General features: G+C 42.7%; 1 long non-coding RNA gene across 2 annotated transcripts; it reads right to left on the bottom strand.

Moving 5' to 3' along the window:
- Positions 1-227: 227 nt before the first annotated feature.
- LOC129654108 (uncharacterized) lies at positions 228-5,129 on the bottom strand. Of its 2 annotated transcripts, XR_008715419.1 has the most exons (3): positions 4,416-5,129; positions 4,207-4,329; positions 228-1,358 (listed from the first exon to the last, which is right to left on the bottom strand). It is a non-coding gene; the product is annotated as an uncharacterized LOC129654108 (long non-coding RNA). The 2 variants fall into 2 exon arrangements; XR_008715418.1 differs by lacking the exon at positions 4,416-5,129 and having other exon boundaries at positions 4,207-4,387.
- Between the last annotated feature and the right edge of the window lie 340 nt (positions 5,130-5,469).

Genomic DNA, 5,469 nt, shown 5'->3' with positions numbered 1-5,469 from the left:
AGACAGTAAGGAGAAGGAGGCAGCAGAGAATGAGATGGTTGGATGGCATCACTGACTTATTGAACATGAGTTTGAGCAAACTCTGGGAGGTAGTGAAGGACAGGGAAGCCTGGCGTGCTGCAGTCCGTGGGGTCACAAAGAGTCGGACACGACTTAGCCACAGAAGAACCACAGTGGGCTCTGAAAGTCTTAGGCAGCCTGTCTGCTGATGGTGGGCTGTGTTCTCCTACTCCGTTGTTTAGCCTGAGGCGTCCCAACACTGACAACTATAGGCTGTTGAGTGGATCAGGTCTTGGTGCTAACGAGCCAAGATGTCAGGGGCCAGCAGCTGAATATTCCCAAATATGTCAACCACCAGTGTCCGTGTCCCAGGGTGAGCCTCGGCCACCCCCACCTCTCCAGGAGACTCTCCAGGACCAGCAGGTAGGTCTGGTCCATGTTCTTATCAAATTACTGCTTTTGCTCTTGGTCCCTGCGTGAGAGATCTCGTATGTGCCCTTCAAGAGCAGAGTCTCTGCTCTTCCCAATCCTGTGGGGCTTCTGCAATTAAGCCCTGATGACCTTCAAAGCCAAATGTTCTGGTGTCTCATCTTCCTGGTGCTGGATCCCAGGCTGGGGAGCCTGACATGGGACTCAGAACCCCCACTCCTATGGAAGAACCTCGGAAACATACTTATTCTCCAATCTGTTTGTTGCCCACACCACGGGCTATAGGATTTATTATATTGCAAGTCCACACCTCTTACCTGCCTCATTCTGGTTCCTTCTTTATGTCTTTAGTTGTAGAAGATCTTTTCCTGTAGGTTCCAGTCTTTTTCGCTGATGATTGTTCTGCAGATATGTGATTCTGGTGTGCTCATGAGAGGAGGTGAGTTCAGGGTTTTTCTACTCATCCATCTTGACTGCTCTTCAAATGGAAGTTTTAATGAAATATTATATGTGAAAGTGCTTGCCACATAGAACTAAATAAATATTAATCTAATGTCTCACCTTCACTTCAAGCATTACAAATGCTCTGTTGTTTCCAGTCTTCCCCAAAATAAAATCATTCTACCTGCTCAAACTTACAGCATGCACAAAGTATTCTCTGCTTCATGAGTATTATTGATCCAGATTGCAAGCCCCTCATAAGATGAGTTCAGAAGGGGTGCATGTGTGCTAAGTCGCTTCAGTTATGTCTGACTCTTTCTGACCCTATGGATTGTAGCCCGCCAGACTCCTCTGTCCATGGGATTCTCCAGGCAAGAATCCTGGAGTGCGGTGCCATTTCCTCCTTCAGGGGATCTTCTCAACCCAGATCAAACCCGTGTCTCTCCTGTTTCCTGTGTTTCTTTCCCATCAGCACCACCTGGGAAGCCCTTGAGGAAGAATAAGTAGATATAAATACCGGCAGAATCCTAACTGTACACCTTGTCTTACCCCTCCAACACATCTGACAGCGTTCCAGGCAATGTGCTTTTTGCTGAATGGCAGCTTTACAACCGCTGCCAGAGTGATCTCTTTCATCCAATGGAGCAATTTGGCTCTTGATGTGCCCACATCACAGAAAATATGGGAGTTGAAATCCCAAGAATACTGAACTATTCAATCAAGCAGTGACAAACATACTTATTCAACATCACTGACCCGCAGAGAGTACTACACTCTGTCTTGGGAGAACAGAAATGGAACCATCAATTATGGCGGCTGAGTAGTAATTTGGGGCAACACTGCCATGGGAAACTCAGCTTGCAGCTACCCGCTAAAGCCTTCAAGTCAAGAAATGTGACGTGCAAGTCAAAACCAAATGGTAAAAACACGTGAAAGTCTTATTGCAACTTATAATGGAGAAGGCATTGCGTAAGTAAGTAAGTGTTGGTCGCTCAGTCGTGCCTGACCCTTTGCGATCCCATGGATGGCAGCCCACCAGGCATTGTATAGAATATTACAAAATAAAGGGATCAGTGATAATGGTTCTTGACTATTAGCTATCTTTCAAGAATATCAGATCTAATTTCCATAAACTGAGCTGAATCTAATTCATGCCTGTTCTTCTGGCTCTTAATGATTTTTAGTTTCCCAGAAAAAAATTGAACAGACATATTATTAGAAAAAAGAAAAATAGAACCTCATTGTTGGTGATGTTGGAAGGTATTAACAATAAAATTAGCATCTTACATCTATCCCAAACTTTGGGGATATCAATTTTCTTAAAACATTTAAGATTGCAAATGGTGTCAGATTCTAAATGGTGGTAATTTGTGATTTAAATCATTTAGTTTCCCTTGACACCACTTTAAAAGCTGATACTTGTGATTAATAATATATGTTTTAAATCAATGATTTATCATCTTATTAAAATTGTGTTTTTAAATAGTTTATGCTCCCTTGGCTAGAATTAGTTAATTTACACTAATGATGTTTTGATTAAGAGAATTCCTTTTTCTTTGGATTCACATGGTGTTTAGAAAATTTGTTTAATTATTCAATATTGAAGTTGCATTTTGTTAATTGGAACTGGGATTTTATATCTTCCATGTTCAATGTGTAGCTATTGGAAGCATCACTTAAAACACCATTGGTTGATTGCACAGGTTGGTTAAGGTCAAGGAGACTAAGCCTCAGTTCAGAGATAACAAAATGTATCTGTTCTGATCAGGGAAGTACCAGGTGTATAAAGAAGTCCTCTCTCTGGGATCACACCACTTTGCTATTTTAAGATCTTTAATATTTTATGCATTGTGCATTTGTCCAAAAGGAAGATACTTTCCCCCTCTAAAAAGGCATTTTTATTGAGGAAGTTGCAGTCAAAAATAAGAGCTTATGTTGCAGTTAGTAAGAGTTGACTAGAACTAGAATGACACAAAGGCCTATTTATGTGAGGAAAATAATTGAAACATAGCTATAAACCATGAATTAGCTAGATCTTTGTCTTTATATTTTATTTTTTATTAAAAACATAGAGACTTTGAAATTAAATGTAAAAGAAATTCTTTAGAATAAAAAAAAATCAGCGTTTAAGGCTGCTTTTAAGTCTTTAGCTTTCAGTGTTAATTTCACAGTTTTCTAATTCTGCCTTCCATAGAGTTCCAATTTCTCATTCCAGCCCAAGGTGAGAGTTCAGGCCAGGGTATTGGACAGAGAGATTAGTTATGACAAAAGGAAAAGGGAGGGAAAAACAAAAAGTTGAACTTTTTCTTTCACACCCTTTCCCTGTTTACAACTTGTCTCACTTCCTCCTTAGATTAAAAACACTTGGGACAGAAAAACATTGATGGTCTGTGCCTTAACCTTCTGAATGGGCCCCATCTCTCTGAAAACAGAAGGAACAACAATAAAAACACCCTTTAGAAAATCTCTCTCTCACTCTCTCTCTCTCTCTGTCTCTGTCTCTCAGAGTTACATAAGGCTGACTGACTGTTTCCATGATCGGACTGGTTTGGGTAAGAAAGTATGGATGATCAGAAGCTAAAGATGGGAGCAAGAGGGAGAGAAAGGTCCCTAAAGAGTTACAGGAACAGCACCTTCTGGGCGCTTACAGTACCTCTCCCTGGAGTAGCTGTTCTCTTTTCTGCCTCCTGTTTCTTATGCTGGTATCACCACACACTCCACCCATCTCATTATCTGTCTTTATTGATAAAATCCCCTTGAGGTCCAAGAAGCCAGAGTTCCTTATGGCAGAAAGTGAAGAGGAACTAAACAACCTCTTGATGAAAGTGAAAGAGGAGAGTGAAAAAGTTGGCTTAAAGCTCAACATTCAGAAAACGAAGATCATGGCATCTGGTCCCATCACTTCATGGGATATAGATGGGGAAACAGTGGAAACAGTGTCAGACTTTATTTTTTGGGACTCCAAAATCACTGCAGATGGTGACTGCAGCCATGAAATTAAAAGACGCTTACTCCTTGGAAGGAAAGTTATGATCAACCTAGATAGAATATTCAAAAGCAGAGACATTACTTGGCCAACAAAGGTCCGTCTAGTCAAGGCTATGGTTTCTCCAGTGGTTGCCGGGGACCAGCCCCGGCTGATCCAGGGTATTCGAAGGAGAGACGGCATAGGCGAGGGTCAGGAAACAACTGCTTAATTACACTTTAATTAAGGATACAAAGAGTAATAGAATAAGGATAGCTCAGTGAGGAAATTCAGTGGAGAAAAGAGGCTGAGTAGCTTGGTTTACGCGGGAGACTAATAAAACTTCAAGACAAGAAGTTTGCACCACTTACGTAGGCCGCAGGCGTCCTTCCGTTCTCCCGAAGGAGAAGAGACACTGAGGCCTCCCCGGTCGGATCTTAGAAGCCCAGGCATAATTAGCAAGCATGGTGGGTTCCGCGCTCCAGATGACTCAGCTAGAATTTGGGAGAGAGAGTGACATGGGGAGACCAAGTTTCAGTGAACAAGGCCCGCACTTTATTTTCCAAAGTAGTTTTTATACCTTAAGGTATGCATAGAGGATAATGGGGGAAGGGGTGGAGTCATGCAAGGACAGCAGTTCCTGGTTCTAATCGAAGCCAGGCTTTCAAACTTATCATATGCAAAAGTTCAGGTGATTGACATCATCTTCTGGCCCGGAGGCCTGTTAACATTTTAAGAAACTTATTTTTCTCTAAAGGTGATTATTCCAAAGTCAGGCACCAGCCTCCCAAAAAGCATTGGACAAAGCTGCATTTTACATTTCTATACACCCATTATATCAATCAATACACTGCCAAGGACACAGTAGGTAAGGAGTATGGAGACTTAGCAGCAAACATTGGCCCAACAAGTGAAAAACCCTTCACCAATACAATTTCTAATCAATCTTTTAACTACTCAAAGGAATCTGTGTTTAGGCAGTTTAGAACATCTCCTGCCTCTCACAGTTGGGAGGCTCTGAACAATCACATGTGGCCGGAAAAACCCATTCAGGCAGGCTAGAGGATTTCCAAAGGAGTTTGTAGGTTGAAACACTGTCACATCCAGGAATTATTAACTGGAGCTGTAAGCTAACTCTCTTTTCAGAGAGAGGTAGTGGGGGACAGCCCCCCGTAAAGTCAGAGGTGTAGGTGAAAGCACAAAGCAGAAAGTAGGCAGACTCTGGTTTTGGGGGTAGATGCTCGAGAATTTCCAGGGGGACTCCTGAGGCTCGATCCCGCCTTTGTGTATGCCGAGCCTCCTTCCTCATGACCTTTGTCATGGGCGGAGTGCCTCACGCTGGCTCCCGGCAGTGATAGAATTCCAGTTGAGCTATTCCAGATCCTGAAAGATGATGCTGTGGAAAGTGCTGCACTCAATATGCAATATGCACTCAATATGCAATATGCCGGCTCCCAGCAAGTGGTCATGTATGGATGTGAGAGTTGGACTGTGAAGAAGGCTGAGCACCGAAGAATTGATGCTTTTGAACTGTGGTGTTGGAGAAGACTCTTGAGAGTCCCTTGGACTGCAAGGAGATCCAACCAGTCCATTCTGAAGGAGATCAGCCCTGGGTGTTCTTTGGAAGGAATGAT

This window comes from Bubalus kerabau, chromosome 5 (assembly GCF_029407905.1).
Source record: "Bubalus kerabau isolate K-KA32 ecotype Philippines breed swamp buffalo chromosome 5, PCC_UOA_SB_1v2, whole genome shotgun sequence".
Lineage (NCBI taxonomy): Eukaryota > Metazoa > Chordata > Mammalia > Artiodactyla > Bovidae > Bubalus > Bubalus kerabau.
The sequence above is the reverse complement of the archived record's forward strand: the minus strand, read 5'-3'. Positions and strand labels throughout refer to the sequence as shown.